Source organism: Leucoraja erinacea, chromosome 16, assembly GCF_028641065.1.
Source record: "Leucoraja erinacea ecotype New England chromosome 16, Leri_hhj_1, whole genome shotgun sequence".
In the NCBI taxonomy this organism is placed as follows: Eukaryota; Metazoa; Chordata; class Chondrichthyes; order Rajiformes; family Rajidae; genus Leucoraja; species Leucoraja erinaceus.
The window spans coordinates 629637-646417 of NC_073392.1; the positions used below are offsets into that span (position 1 = coordinate 629637).

General features: G+C 40.8%; 1 protein-coding gene across 1 annotated transcript in view; it reads left to right on the plus strand.

Moving 5' to 3' along the window:
- Positions 1 to 440: 440 nt before the first annotated feature.
- Positions 441 to 16781, plus strand: part of LOC129704437 (voltage-dependent L-type calcium channel subunit alpha-1D-like) — a 346238-nt gene continuing 329897 nt past the window's right edge. The window contains exon 1 of the mRNA XM_055647505.1: positions 441 to 570. The gene's annotated coding sequence lies outside the window, so the exon portion shown is untranslated. The remainder of the gene's footprint in view (positions 571 to 16781) is intronic.

Below are 16781 nucleotides of genomic sequence, written 5' to 3' on the forward strand. Positions count from 1 at the left end.
TCTGATAGTTTTCAGAGAAGGCTTCTGCGTTGTGAAATTCTGTGGCTTTTTCTTTTACAATTAACAATGATCCAATAGATGGTCTGTAATAAATAATTGATCTTTAATAAATATGGCAGGACACAGAGCTCAGTCTGCCTATCTATTATTTAAACGGGTATCTTAAATAAATGACAACACGTTTATAAGTATTACATATTCAATTTTAGAATGTGCTCAGGAAGGCACCAAACTATATAATTGGCAGTTGTAAACTGTAAAATAAAATAATTATTAAATATGTGGCTTTGTGAAAGGATGCTACTTTGGTGTGTAATTGTCAAGCGCCCTTGTTTAGCTCCTGCATATCGGAATTAATAATTGATGCTTTGAGCTTCTGGAAACAACTATTTGCTCCACCTTGTAATACAATACTCTACAGTATTATAAACAGTGGTGCTACTTTAGTTTGTGACTGTAGCATTACAGAGAGGTCTTCTGGAAAGCTATGTTATTGTCCCAAAAGCATGAGTGATTGCTTTATCATCTGGGATTCAGGAACATGGCTGATTCAAAACTTGGATTAATGGGGTGAGTATTTTTTTTGCCATGTAAATATCATTCAATAATAACAGAAATCATTATGAACTATATTGCAATACAACAATATTTTTATAACTTGTTTATGCTGACATATTTTGAAAGTCCTTCCTATGGACTTCACCACTTGTTTCAAGCATGGTGTAAATAGTTTAAGCATTCTTCATGTACGTAAGGAAGATCACACATTAAACTGTTGCCTTGGGTGATTACAGTCTTTAATTGCAAAGCAACAAATTTAAATACCGGACAAAGTTAAACCCAAGTTTACCATTTTATAACAAACAACATTTTAAGATATTGGATCTCCCTGGACACAGGTCCCAACTCTTGAGAAATACTTTCTTCTTAAATTGTAAATATTTATTTGGAATTTATTGAACTTTACGTTGGAATTTCTTTTAAAGAAGTTATTGACACTATATTGCGAAGAGTTTAATGGAAAAGGTGGCTCCAAAGATTTGAATAAAATGTTAGAAACTTAAACGTTGATTAGTGGTACATTTAGACTTTTTCATGAATGGACGTATAAAATGCTATTAAATACAATATTTTTAACATATTTATTTATAAAAAAGTTTTAAATTCAAGTCTGTATGGGACAAATATATAGGTAGACATTATTATGTTAAAATTAATATTTATAATTGTTATCTCTGAAGAACATTGCAATTCATTTGTAAATAAAGTAAAGTATTCCTTGTATTATTACGTGGAGCTGCAATTTTGATCTTTTCCTGAAATTTTGAAATCTGATTTTGGTCTCCTAATTTGAGGAAGGACATTATTGCAATTGACGGTGTGCAGCATAGGTTCACCAGGTTAATTCCCGGAATGGCGGGACTGATATATGATGAAAGAAAAGGTCGACTGGGCTTGTATTCACTGGAATTTAGAAGGATGAGAGGGGATCTTATCGAAACATATAAAATTCTTATAGGACTGGACAGGCTAGATGCAGGAAAAAAAATTCCCGATATTGGAGGAGTCCAGAACCAGGGGTCACGGTTTAAGAATAAGGGTAGGCCATTTAGGACTGAGATGTGGAAAAACCTTTTCACCCAGAGTTGTGAATCTGTGGAATTCCCTGCCACAGAAGGCAGTGGAGGCCAATTCAAGAGATGGTTAGATTTAGATCTGTGCGCTAAAGGAATCAAGGGGAAAAAGCAGGAATAGGGTACTGATTTTAGATGATCAACCATGATCATATTGAATGGCAGTGCTGGCTCAAAGGGCCAAATGGCCTACTCCTGCACCTATTTTTCTATGTTTTCTAATTCAAGGATACATTGAAGACTATAGCTGTCGCATTTCTGGAATAATTAACAGCAGAAAAAACACAAAAAAACGTTTAGAACATCTTGAAAATGTTATACAATTTCTCTCCGATCAATGAAGAATAGGTTAAATAAATAGGCGGCGCAGTTATGCGCCAGAGATGATGATACAAAATAAGACGAAAATGACAAAAATCACAATAGTGATAAAAGTGAAATTACCGGCTTTTGTCAATATGCACACCAATTCACTTGCAATTTCACGTGATTTGCAAGCAATATTTTTAACACTACTTGGCAAATTGTAAAGCACAGATGCAAAGTGTCCAAATGCTTTTAGTCTGCAGGCTAGACAGCTGGTGAAGTTAATCTCCATGTAATGCTATTGACACCTATCCTGTCAAACTGAGCTAGCTAATATACTGTGTGAACAGCATAGGAAAATCTGACCTGAGTTGCAGCGAAAAAAAACAAATCTACCTGCACTTTTTAAATAGTGCATGTGTGTTGATCCTTTCAAAAGTTATCTTGCTTGACTTGCTAGTATGTTAGTTAATGAACTGGAATCAGCTTTTATGAACAATTATGAACAAGTGGTGCTGTTTGCATTTTGTGGAAGCAGAAATTGTGAGGAAATGCTGAGACAAGGTAATTTGTCACTTGGGGCGCAGTAACCTTTCATCCAGACTTGCAGAGTGAAATGGAGATGGGAGTGAGAGCTGAGAGGCAGGGCGGCCATATTCTGGGACCCATTCCTTCTCTCCAGTGATGCTGCCTGTCTTGCTGAGTTACTCCAGCATTTTGTGTTTGTCATCCGAGCAAAACTTTGAAGCACTTTATCCATTAAAAACAATGTTTGAGAAATACCAATTCTCTAGCAAGGATGTCTCTGCCACGTGCTGTAGGCAGATATGAAACAATACGATAGACTTTATTTATCCCAGGAAGGAAATTCCTCAGAAATTTCAGTTTAGTTCATTGTCACGTGTACCAAGGTACAGTGAATAGGTCCATCTTAAATATAGCCAATGAACTGGCCTCAACTACCTTCTGTGTGAAAAATGTTTTTCTCATCTCGGTCCTAAAAGAATTCCCCCTTATCCTTAAACTGTGACCCCTTGTTCTGGACTTCCCCAACATCGGGAACGATCTTCCTGCATCTAGCCTGTACAACCCCTTAAGAATTTTGTAAGTTTCTATAAGATCCCCTCTCAATCTTCTAAATTCTAGCGAGTACAAGCCGAGTCTATCCAGTCTTTCTTCATATGAAAGTCCTGACATCCCAGGAATCAGTCTGATGAACCTTCTCTGTACTCCCTCTATGGCAAGAATGTCTTTCCTCAGATTAGGAGACCAAAACTGTACGAAAACTCCAGGTGTGGTCTCGCCAAGACCCTGTACAACTGCAGTAGAACCTCCCTGCTCCTATACTCAAATCCTTTTGCTATGAATGCTAACATACCATTCGCTTTCTTCACTGCCTACTGCACCTACATGCCTGCTTTCAATGACTGGTGTACCATGACACCCACGTCTTGTTGCATCTCCCCTTTTCCTAATCGGCCACCATTCAATAATAGTCTACTATCCTGTTCTTGCCACCAAAGTGAATAACCTCACATTTATCCACATTATACTGCATCTGCCATGCATTTTCCCACTCACCCAACCTATCCAAGTCACCTTGCAGTCTCCTAGCATCCTCCTCACAGCAAACACTGCCCCCCAGCTTCGTGTCATCCGCAAACCTGGAGATGTTGCATTCAATTCCCTCGTCCAAATCATTAATATATATTGTAAATAGCTGGGGTCACAGCACCGAGTCTTGCGATACCCCACTAGTCACTGCCTGCCAATATGATAAGGACCCGTTTACTTAGAGGGGAGAAAAGGGCGTGGCCAGGGTGTGACTCGTCCTTGATTATACTGCTGGCCTTGCTGGGGCACCGTGAGGAATAAATGGAGTCAAAAGAAGGGAGGTTGATTTGTCTGATGGCCTGGGCTGCATCCACAATTCACTGCAATTTCTTGTGGTCCTAGAAGGGGCTGTTCGCAAACCAAGCTGTTTGGTGCATCTGTAGAAATTGGTGAGAGTTGTAGGGGACATGCCAAACTTCCTAAGCCTTCTAAGGAAGTAGGAAGGCTTTGGTGTGCCTTCTTGGCCCGACCCAAAACGTCATCTATGCATGTTCTCCAGAGATGTAGCCTGACCTGCTGAGTTACTCCAGCACTTAGTGTATTCTTTTTGTAAACCAGCATCTGTAGTTCATTGCGTCTCCCTATTCGCAATGCTCCAATGCAGATTAGAGAGGCTCACTTATTTAAGGAGAGGCAATGCTAACACTTTCCCCTCAGGGAAAGAGCAGAATGTGGGTGGGATTTTATATAGTTCAATGAGTTTGTGTCAGCATGCCAATTATATCAAGGGCTCCATGTCAGATCTCGGAGATACCATGCATGGAGAAAGAATATCAGTCCCTCAACGTACAGTATTAGTGACCAATGTAGGAAGATAAAGGTCAGCATTTGATAACCATTATAAGTAATGATGAGTGTAAACCTACTTTATTTCCTTCAGATAAATTTACCACCCTATGTTTTACATCCTGCATCACCATTTGATTAAGGAGACTCAGTCCTGGTCAGGAGCAGCACACAAGATGAGGCAGCCATGTTGGGAGCTCCTTCGTTGTCCACTTTGTTTGGTGCAGAATGGTAGTGTGAAGTTTTTTATGTCTGAAATGTCTGAATTATATCTCGACCCCTTAGAAAACCAGCAGTGCATCATGCAAAGCCTGGATGACATTTAAGCTTGAGATGATGAAAGGAAGTAACATTTCTACACTCATGGCAGCACTTTACTGAATTTGCCAGTATCAACAGTTTGTTGGGTCACCATTGATCGTTGCCCTTATAAGAACCACAAAGTTACACTCGCCACAAGGGAAGATCCTAGGATGGATAATAAGGAACTTAACTTCTGACACCATAAAGTCTTTCCATTATCTATAAGACATCTGTCAGGTCTGTATAATTCTCCCCTTGCTTGTGCGAACCTAGCTCTAACATCGCTCATGTCTAGGTGATAGAGCTAATAGGAATCTACATTAACCACCCAAAAGATTAACTCCTTTCTCTGCTGGTGCACTGTGATTGCAGTGTTTACCACCCACAAAGCATATGGAAGCAAAACCATGAAGATTTGTTCAAAACTATCATCTGGTAAAAGACAATAAATGCATGAGTACATCATCAATGTCAAATTCATTTCTTAGTTACACACTTCTGATCTGGAAATATATCTACTTTTGAGAGGACATTCACCAAAAACATATCAAAGGATCAGTCCTAACTACTTCCAATGATTGCTGTTAACCTCAATGGTAATTAGCAGCAATCATTAAAGGCAGGATTGAGTGCAACACCTGAATCCCATGAGTGAAATAACAACAGCACCACTTTTCATTATATCTGTCATTCCTTATTATGACCCAGGAGGTAGTTCACCTGGTCCACTCCAGCTTCCAGCTGTGCAATCATCCTATTTTCCATAGCACTGCAATTTATGTTCTCAATCATGCCCATCAAGTACCTTTGAATTCTTTGGCCACTTTCCTACAGAGTGATTTGCAGGCAGCCAATTAAACTACTCGCACAACTTTGTGATGTGAAACTGGAGTTCCTGGCAGAAACCAAGTAGTCACAAGGAGGATTATCCACAGACAGCACTTTGCCAATTTGTTCAGAAAGATATAGGTTATTAGTATATAAGTTATAATGTTATTTGATCCATACTCCATACCAGTTGGTGGCGGTAATGCACTAAAAAGTTTGCCAACCGCCAAAAAAACTACATAGAAGAAGAAAAAGAAGACAGCACTTTGCTCAAGACTGTTTTGGTTATGATGACCTAGAAGAAGCTATTCTGCCCAATGGGTACCAGGTACCAACAATGTACTCCCATTCACCTACTTATTTCCCTGCAACGTATTCGCTCTCCCATACCCATCAACCCCCCTCATCCCAATTCTCGATTCTCCTACCACTCAACTTGACCAATGGTAATTACAGTGGCCTATTAATTTACCAACCCATTCTTGATATGGAAAGGTGATTAATTTCACTCGTACACAGGGAGAACATGTAAATGCACAAAGACAGCACCCGAGGTCAGGATAAACCTAGGTTGCTGGACCTCTGAGGCGGCAGCAGCACCAGCTGTGTGACAGAACTGATGGATTTCTGTGCACGAAAGGCCTCTCTCCTTCTGTGTTAGACATCTCATCACTACTCTGTCTACTTTCCATAAGTAGCTTTGGGCAAAGAGTACATCGTCTTCAAGAGGTGATGGTTCCAATTAGCATCAATACATGCGAGCTGCTCATTCAATTATGGATAAAGCAATAAACAGAACGGTCAGCAGAGACTGGCTGTTACAATTAGATGAAATTAAGTCAAGAGAAAACTATCCACTTTTGTGTCACTGTGTTTTGATGTGGATTTGAAATACATATAATCATGGCTGTGAAGCACTCTAATGCAACTTTCCAGTGTGGTTCAATCAGATTTCTACCATAAACAGAAAATACATAAGAAACAAAAATGTAAATATTTTTTTAATCTGGATTCTTTGAAATAACTCGGGTGGCATGGTGGCACAGTGGTAGAGTTGCTGCCTTACAGCACTTGCAGTGCCGGAATCCCGGGTTTGATCCTGACTACGGGTGCTGTCTGAATGGAGTTTGTAGGTTCTCCCCGTGACTGCGTGGGTTTTATCCGAGATTTTCGGTTTCTTCCCACTCCAAAGACGCACAGGTTTGTAGGTTAATTGGCCTGGTACTTCTAAATTGTCCCGAGTGAGTGCGGGACAGTGTTAATGTGCGGGGAACGCTGATTGGCGCAGACTCAATGGGCCGAAGGGCCTATTTCCGTGCTGTCTCTCTAAACTAAATTGCCAACAAACCTTTTGTTAACGTCCTGTGAAAACACACGTGTGAAGAAAGTGGTGCTGTCAGAATGAAGTGCCAGTGGATACGCAAGCCTGAGCATTGCAAAGGCACCCAAAAATTAGCAAGAAATAGCACAAACACAATTTAAAAAAAAAAGCTGACTTTGATTTGCAAGGACTTGGTTAATTCCATTTTTGATGAATGTGCAACATCCCACAGATGCAAAAATTAAATTCCAAGTCAGTGAATAAAATGAAGGACAGATTTCAAAAGTACCAACACAGCAGAGTAGAAAGTTCACTATCTGGCAGAATGGGTGAGGGCCAATAATAATATAAATAAAAATATTACATGAAAAATTAAGGGAATTTACAAACAAAATTCAACTAACCTGATTAAAAAGGTAGACGTTAAGATTTTAAAGGGGGGGAAGGGGGGTGGGTGGGGGCTGGGAAAGTGATTAACTTTCATCCTCACTGTGTAAATAGAATCATCACATTAACAAAATTATAAAGTAATTAACTGTACTTTGCTGTTGTGATTTTTTTTTAATCAATACATTTTTTTGTGGCTTCCTCTTATTGTTGACTTTTCCCCTCTACTATTACCTGAGACAAAACATAGCAACTGGAAATTGAGTTGTCATCACAAAACAGCAGGAGGATAAGACAGCCTTGGGAGTCCAGCGGACATGATACGCTGACTCATTGTAGGTGTTACCTCAGGCAGCAAGTGTATTATAACAAACCAGTTACCTCTGCACAATAAGTAAGCAGTGGGGAATGACAGTAATGCCCCGGTCCCACTTAGGAAACCCAAACGGAAACCTCTGGAGATTTTGCGCCCCACCCAAGGCTTCCTTGCGGTTCCCGGAGGTTGCAGGTGGTTGCTGGAGGTTACAGGTAGTGGAAGCAGGTAGGGAGACTGACAAAAACCTCCGGGAACCGCACGGAAACCTTGGGTGGGGCGCAAAGTCTCCAGAGGTTTCCGTTCAGGTTTCCTAAGTGGGGCAGGGGCATCAGACTCCCTAGTTAGGCTCTGGCCACTGTATCCCATCTGCAAGTCATAAACTGGCAGAGTCAGTTAACCATGTGTATCCTCAACGACACTGAGGTTTATCATCACCCTCAATCTTTATATGCCAAAAAATATCTTCCGTGCGTAAACAGGGGAAATCTGACTAGGACGTTTGAACATCTGATACTTTTTTTCAGATGTTTCTGAAACAACTGTTTACGTTTTTAATTATTGTTCAATCTCTGAGATTTTGCCAGGATTTCCCAGCAGGTGGTATTGTCATTACCATGTAACAATTTGCATCGCCTCCACATATTTGGGGGAAGCTTATCCTGAAAACGGCTTTATGCCAGATTGTCGGGGTTGAGTGCTGGTGGCAGGAAAATGTAAGAGTGATAGTGTAGGATACCAATATTGGTAACAATAACTAGATGCTGTCATGACGGGACAAACATAAGTGTATTTATCCAATCTGAGTCTGGGGAGGGAAAAATAGTAAGATGACACAGCTGATGGCTCTTTACTTGAATACAAGCATCATTCATAGCAAGCTGAATGATTTAATGATTTACACAGAGATGAACATTTCATAACAATTGAGACACCTGAGTGAGACAAGAGGACATTAGATTAAGTCTTTAGATCGAGTAGATGTGTGCCACAATAATAAACTAACTGTGCCTATACTCTCCTAAGTTTAGATAACTAATACTTGATCTCATTGAAACACACAAATCATAGAGGACTTTATAGGACAGATGCCAGTGACATTTTCTTGGCTGGTGTGTCAAAAACCTGAAGTCACAGTCTCAAAATAATGTGTCAACTATTCAGGATGGAGGCAAAAGTAAATTTCTTCACAATGGGCAGTGAATCTTTGAAATTGTCAACCCAAGACAACCATGAAGACTGGGTGAATGAGTATATTTAAGCGAGAGATAGACTTATGTATATTAGAAGAATCAAGCGTTATGGAGTTAAAGTTGTAAACATTGAGCACTGGCATGTTGGAAATCACCCAAGATCCTAGTGAATCGCAGAGAAGATACAAGGGGCAATAGTCTACTCCTGTTTTTATGTCTTATGTTCATTTCTCCATATTAGATGTTACTGGCATATGAAGGACCTCATCAGCAAATATTTTTAAAAAATTGGCATTCAGCCACCTTTCTCCTCTATTGCACACTCTGCAGTTGGATTAATTAACTTTTCCACATTTATATCTGTCAAAAGGCTTGTTAGCCGCTGGAGATGGATTAATGGATAATTATTGCAACTGCATCATGATTGGTTTGCATTGATGGTAATGAAACTGTATTCCCACATGCTGCATGTTTTAAAGAACCGCTTATGCCTGACTTTTTTTGCTAATAAGTCAATTTTGTTCTGCAAAAATAAACGTTGAGCTCATTTCTCCAAAGGGGCAAATGGTATTTCTTACTTGACACAAGTAGTGCCTGGTTAAAACATAAATTATGGTCTAAATTCACATCAGGGCTTAGTATCTTCACGAGTTTAATGGTAATTTAGTTCAATATTATTACTTCCATTTCTTTACTGGTTTTCAAAACTGGAACCAAATTAACATTTCTAATCTGTGGCTTTGTTAATCACTTAAACTGTAAGTCTCAGTACATCTCAAATGTACCCATTTTACAACCACGAGGGAGCATCATGGAAACAATCAAAATATTGAATTTTAGACAATAGGTGCTGGAGTAGGCCATTCAGCCCTTCGAGCCAGCACCGCCATTCAATGTGATCATGGCAGATCATCCCCAATCAGTACCCCTTTCCTGCCTTCTCCCCATATCCCCTGACTCTGCTATTTTTAAGAGCCCTATCTAGCTCTCTCTTGAAAGCATCCAGTGAACCTGCCTCCAATGCCCTCTGAGGCAGAGAATTCCACAGACTTACCACTCTCTGTGAGGAAAAAGTGTTTCCTCGTCTCCGTTCTAAATGGCTTACTCCTTATTCTTAAACTGTGGCCCCTGGTTCTGGACTCCCCCAACATCGGGAACATGTTTCCTGCTTCTAGCGTGTCCTTGATTAATTTTGGATCCTTTTTTAAAAAAATGCATGTCTGCAGAAGCAAACTATAATTAATATTTTCTCCTAAACTAAACGATTACATTCCAAAATTCTGTAAGAAATTAGAACTGTCTGATTCAAAATTATTAAGCAATATTAAAATTCCCTTATAGAAATTAGCTATAACAAATATTTATTGGCTTTTTGCCATGTACAGTCACAAATATTCGACAAAAGATGCCTCTTTTAATATTGGAGGAAAGGAAGTGGAGATGAGTTTTGATCAGGAAATATTTAAAATGTTTGTGTCAAATTAATATTAGTAGATATATTAATTAACCATTTTTATTGAGGATACAAGGGACTGCAGATGCCAGTTTACAAAAAGTCAAAGTGCTGGAGTAACTCTGCAGGTCAGGCTGTATCTCTGGAAATCATAGATAGGTGATGTTTTGGGTTGGGGACTATTCTTCAAATACAGGTATCTTCATCTGAAGCCTGAAATTTCACCTAACTATTTTATTTGCTCGGACATTCATAGCAATCACAAATTATAATCACATTTCCCATTCTCTTGTCTCTCTATTCTTGCTGTTTGATTCTTTCAATCCATCTACACCTCCCCCACCCCCACCCCTCCCACTTTCTTTTTGTCTAATACCCTCCCTCTCATGTATCATTACTGGCAGATGGCACATGTGCTTCGGGAGAGACAGGGGTGATGATAAAGGAGGAAGTGGGGGGGTTGCATTATTGGTTAAGGAGGATGTCACAGCAGTAGTCAGAGGTGGCATTACAGACGGTTCATCTAGTGATGTTATATGGGTGGAGTTGAGGAACAAGAAAGGGATGATCACCTTGCTGGGAGAGTACTACAGACCCCCAAATAGTCAGCGGGAATTAGAAGAACAAATATGCCAGGAGATTACAGACAGCTGCAAGTCAAATAAGGTTGTTATAGTAGGGGATTTTAATTTTCCCAATACTGGGAAAATAATAGTGTGAAAGGTATAGATGGTGTTCAGTTTCTCAAAGGTGTTTAGGTGAGTGTTCTCCAACAGTATGTAGAGGCTCCCACACGTGAGAGGGTGACACTTGTTCTAGTCTTGGGAAATCGGGAAGGGCAAGTGAATGAAGTGTTGAGGAGCTTTTTGGACAAGTGACCAATGTTTGATTAGGTTTAAAATACCTAAGGATAGGGACAGAGAGAGCTCACGTGTTAAAATGCTAAATTGGGGTACGGCCAACTTACAGGGGATGAGAGAAAGTCTTGCTCAAGTTGATTGGAGCAGGTTGTTTGAGGGGAAAGGAACATCAGCCAATTGTTTTTTTAAAAGTGTTGACAAAAGCTCAAGAGTTAAGGAAACTTGGCTGATGAGAGAAATAGAGGCATTGGTTAAGACTAAAAAGGACGCATGGGACAGGCTTGGCAACTGGGATTAAGTGTATCCCTGGAGCAGTTTAGGGAACCAAGGAGCAAAGTAAACAAGGAAATCAGAAGGGCAAAAAGGGGCCAGGAGTTAGCATTAAGGATAACCACAAGAGATTTTATAAATACATAAGGGGGGAAAAGGGTACCTAGAGAGAGAATGGAATCAAAGCAGTCAACTCTGTGTGGAGCCACAAGAGATGGGCAATGTCCTCAATGAGTATTTCTCCTGTGTATTTACCAAGAAAAAAGACAGGAGGATGGAGGAACTAGGGGCAGTCAATGGAAGTGTCGAGAAAATTGGTGTTACGGTTGAAGAGGTGCTGAAGGTAGACAAATTTCCAGGGCCTGATCATATATATCCGAGGACATTGTTGGAAACTAGAGAGGAAATTGCAGGAGCCCTGGTTGAAATTTACAAATTGTCTTTAAATACAGGAGAGGTGCCAGAAGACTGGAGGGTGGCAAATGCTGTGCCTTTATTCAAGAAGGGCTGCAGGGGAAATGTTGGGAACTATAGGTCAGTGAGCTTAACATCTGTAGTTGAAAAGTTACCAGAGGGTATTATGAGGGATAGGATATACAGGTATTTAGACGGACAAGGGCTGATTCAGGATAGTCAGCATGGTTTTGTATGTGGGAGGCCGTGTCTCACAAATGTAATTTTAGTTTTTGGAAGACATGACCAAAAAGGTCGATGAGGGCAGAGCTGTATATGTTGTATATATGGACCATTAAAGCATTGGACAAGGTTTCTCATGGTAGGTTGTTCTGGAAGGTTAGATCGCAAAGGATCCAAGGAGAGATAGCTGAATGGATAGAAAGTGTGTAGGAAAGAACTGCAGATGCAGTTTTAAATCGAACATAGACGCAAAATGCTAGAGTAACTCAGCGGGACAGGCAGCATCTCTGGAGAGAAGGAATGGGTGACATTTTGGGTCGAGACCCTTCTTCAGACTGAAGGGTCGAGACTTGAAACGTCACCCATTCCTTCTCTCCAGAGATGCTGCCTATCCCACTAAGTTACTGCAACATTTTGTGTGTATGAATGGATAGAACATTGGCTTCATGGAATGAAGCAGAGGGTGATGGTGGAAGGATGCTTCTTGGACTGGAGGCCTGTGACTAGTGGTGTGCCTCAGGGTTTGGTGCTAGGCCCGTTACTGTTTGTCATCTATATCCATGATTTGTATGAGAACATACATAGCAAGATTAGCAAGTGTGCAGATGATTCAAAAGTGGGTGGTTTTGCAGAGAGTGAAGATCGTTTGAAAAATTGCAGCAGGATCTTGATCAATTGGCTAAGTGGGCTAAGGAATGGTTGATGGCATTTAATGCAGGAAAAATGTGAGGTGTTTCATTTTGGGAAGTCCAACATGGGCCGGACCTACACAGTGAATGGTAGGGCTCTGGGTAGTGTTGTAGAGCAGAGGGATTTAGGAGTGCAGGTACATGGTTCCCTGAAGGTGGAGTTACAGGTAGCTCGGGTGGTCAAAAAGGCTTTTGGCACATTGGCCTTCATCAGCCAGAGTATTGCTTATAGAAGTTGGGTCATGCTGCAGTTGTATAAGATGTTGGTGAGGCCACATTTAGAGTATTGTGTTCATTTCTGGGCACCGTGTTATAGGAAAGATGTCGTGAAGCTCGAAAGGGTACAGAGAAGATTTACGAGGATGTTGCCAGGACTATATGGTCTGAGAAATAGGCAGAGGTTGAGTAGGTTGGGAGTCTATTCCTTGGCGCGCAGGTGGATAAGGGGTGATCTCATAGAGTTGTATAAGATCATGAGAGGAATAGATCGGGTAGATGTACAGAGTCTCTTGCCCAGAGTAGGTGAATCGAGGACTAGAGGACATAGGTTTAAGGTGATGGGGAAAAGACTTAATAGGAATCTCAGGGGTAACCTTTTCACACAAAGGGTGGTCAATGTATGGAACAAGCTGCCAGAGGAGGTAGTTGGGGCAGGGACTATCGCAACATTTAAGAAGCGGTTAGATGGGCACATTGATTAAAAAAAAAGGTTTGGAAGGATATGGACCAAATACTGGCAGGTGGGACTAGTGTAGCTGGGACATGCAGTGGAGCAGGGTATGTTTACACTTACACACTGTATCACTCTATGACTACAAGGCAATTGCGATAATCCAATGGCACATTTTGGAATGCGACTCACTTTTCCACACTTTCATTCTCCCTTCCTTTACTTATCTCACACACCATTTCCTTGCCATTTCATTTGCTACCCATCACCACTCTCTTAACAGTTTCCGCCCTTTATCCCAGACTAGACTGAATGGAAAGTCTATTAAGCTAGGAAATCTGTTTCTTAATGCATTCACTGTGCTATCATGAGAGGTGGGTGTTGCTGGAGAAACATAGAAACATAGAAAATAGGTGCAGGAGTAGGCCATTCGGCCCTTCGAGCCTGCACCGCCATTCAATATGATCATGGCTGATCTTCCAACTCAGTATCCTGTAGCTGCCTTCTCTCCATACCCCCTGATCCCTTTAGCCACAAGGGCCACATCTAACTCCCTCTTAAATATAGCCAATGAACTGGCCTCAACAGCTTCTGTGGCAGAGAGTTCCAGAGATTCACCACTCTGTGTGAAAAATGTTTTTCTCATCTCGTTCCTAAAGGATTTCCCCTTTATCCTTAAACTGTGACCCCTTGTCCTGGACTTCCCCAACATCGGGAACAATCTTCCTGCATCTAGCCTGTCCAACCCCTTAAGAATTTTGTAAGTTTCTATATGATCCCCCCTCAATCTTCTAAATTCTAGCGAGTACAAGCCGAGTCTATCCAGTCTTTCTTCATATGAAAGTCCTGACATCCCAGGAATCAGTCTGGTGAACCTTCTCTGTACCTTTAGTGCCTATCTTTAATTGCACATGAAGTGGGTGGCCTGCTTAGCTATTCCAGAAAGCATGTCCGCGGCTGTCATGGTTCCCCACCTCTAGATTCAAATTTGAGAAAATCAGATGCATTTATTAAAAAATAGTAATTTTATAAGGTCATAAGTAATAAGAGCAGAATTAGGCCATTCTGCCCATCATGTTTATTCCACCATTCAATCATGGCTGATCGATCTCTTCTTCCTAACCCCATTCTCCTGCCTTCTCCCCTTAACCCCCGTACTAATCAAGATTCTATCCATCTCTGCTGTACAAATATCCATTGACGTCCCTCACAGCCTTCTGTGGCATATAATTCCACAGATTCCCTACCCTCTGTCTAAAGAAATTCCTTCCCATCTCCTTCCTAAAGGAATGTTCTTTAATTCTGAGACCTCTAATTCTAGACTCTCGCACTAATGGAAACATCCTCTCCACATCCACTCTATCCAAGCCTTTCACTATTTGGTACGTTTCAATGAGATCCCCCCATCATTCTTAAAATATCCAGCAAATACAGGCCCAGTCCCGCCATAAGTTACCCTACTCATTCTTGGGATCATTCTTGTAAACCTCCTCTGGACCCACTCCAGGGCCAGCACATCCTTCCTCAGACACGGTGCCCAAAATTGCTCACAATACTCCAAATGCGTCCTGACCAGTGCCTTATAGAGCCTCAGCATTACATAGAAAATAGGTGCAGGAGGAGGCCATTCGGCCTTTCGAGCCAGCACCGCCATTCATTGTGATCATGGCTGATTGTCCCCTATCAATAACCCATGCCTGCCTTCTCCCCATATCCCTTGACTCCACTAGCCCCTAGAGCTCTATCTAACTCTCTCTTAAATCGACTTGGCCTCCACTGCCCTCTGTGGCAGGGAATTACATAAATTCACAACTCTCTGGGTGAAAAAGGTTTTTCTCACCTCAGTCTTAAAATGGCTTCCCCTTTATTCTAAGACTGTTGTCCCTGGTTCTGGACTCGCCCAATATTGGGAACATTTTTCCTGCATCTAGCTTGTCCAGTCCTTTTATAATTTTATATGTTTCTATAAGATCCCCCTCATCCTTCTAAACTCCAGTGAATACAAGCCTAATCTTTTCAATATTTCCTCATATGAGAGTCCTGCCATCCCAGGAATCAATCGCGTGAACTGACCCTGCACTGCCTCAATCACAAGGATGTCCTTCCTCAAATTAGGAGACCAAAACTCATTCCTGTTTTGTACTCTAGCCCTCTTGAAATAAATGCTAACATTGAGTTTGACTTCCTTACTACCGATTCGAACACAACCAAGAGTCCCTACTTTCTCCGCACTACCTGCCCTTCCACCTATTTTCGGATCATCTGCAAACTTGGCCACAAAGCCTTCAATCCCCTCATCCAAATCATTAATATACAATGTAAAGAGTAGCAGCCCCAGCACAGACTACCTCCGCTAGTCACTGGCAGTCAACCAGGAAAAGGCCCTTTTATTGCCACTCTTTGCCTTCTGCCATCCAGCCAACCTGCTATCCATGCTAGTATCTGCCCTTTGATACAATTTAATTGTTCGTTTTATTTCAAGTTTACCTAATCAAATTAAGATGAATTTCCTTGCTGCTGTGGTGGCATGTGAATTCATGGCTTCAGTTCATTCATTCAACAACTTTCCACTGTTCTGTATCAGAATACAAAAATCACAATAAAATTCAAATTGAAAGGGTCTCAGCTCTTTACTGTGCATCTGCAAAGAGAAACCAGCAGGCAAAGGTAGCACAGGGACAGAAGCTTCAGGAGACCAAAGTAGAGGCAGAAATAGCAGAGCAGGTGCATAAGATTGGAAGCAGCAGCTTGAGATTTATGGAGAGCATGTAGTGAGGGGTGACAGATAATGGAATGGTGATAGCGGAGGCCCAAGATGGTGTGAATATTTTATGGAGTATGAATGTAGTATGCTAGTGATAAGGGTGGTAAATACAATAGTAACAGTGGAATCTCTATTCAACATTCTTTTTATAATTTGAAATGTAGAAATTTTACCACTTAATGCATCTGAACCTTCTAACAGTGTATTGACATGGGGTGGAGAAGGATCAAAGTTAAATAGACTACAATATAATTTATTTTCAAGCCTTAGAACAGTAGTGGAAGACTGATGACATGGAAAAGATCTACAGTATATGACCACGACGTCTAAAAGAAATAGCATGATACACAATATAAAAGATGGAGTGAATGTTACACAACAATAAATGTACATAGATAAAAGATTGTTAATATCCAGCCAATCTTCTAAGGCATTGAAATGAATAGCCACTGTAATCCTAACTTGAAAAGTAGGGTAGTGGTGAAACGGAATCAAATCATGCATACAGACGTGGATTAATTTTATACTCTGTCCTTGTTGTTAAATCATATTTTGCATTATTAAGACCAGAAGATGGCAGTGGGTGAGGAAAAGGTAATGGAGTTGTGAAAAATAGATTTGCATGATTTGAGTTGGCAAGCATTATGTGGTTTCACAAATCTAAAGTACAAACAATGCTGATAAAATTAAAACTTAAAGAATAAGCTGCATGAAACTAGCGAAAACATTAATTTGTGCATCAGGTGTAATTTAT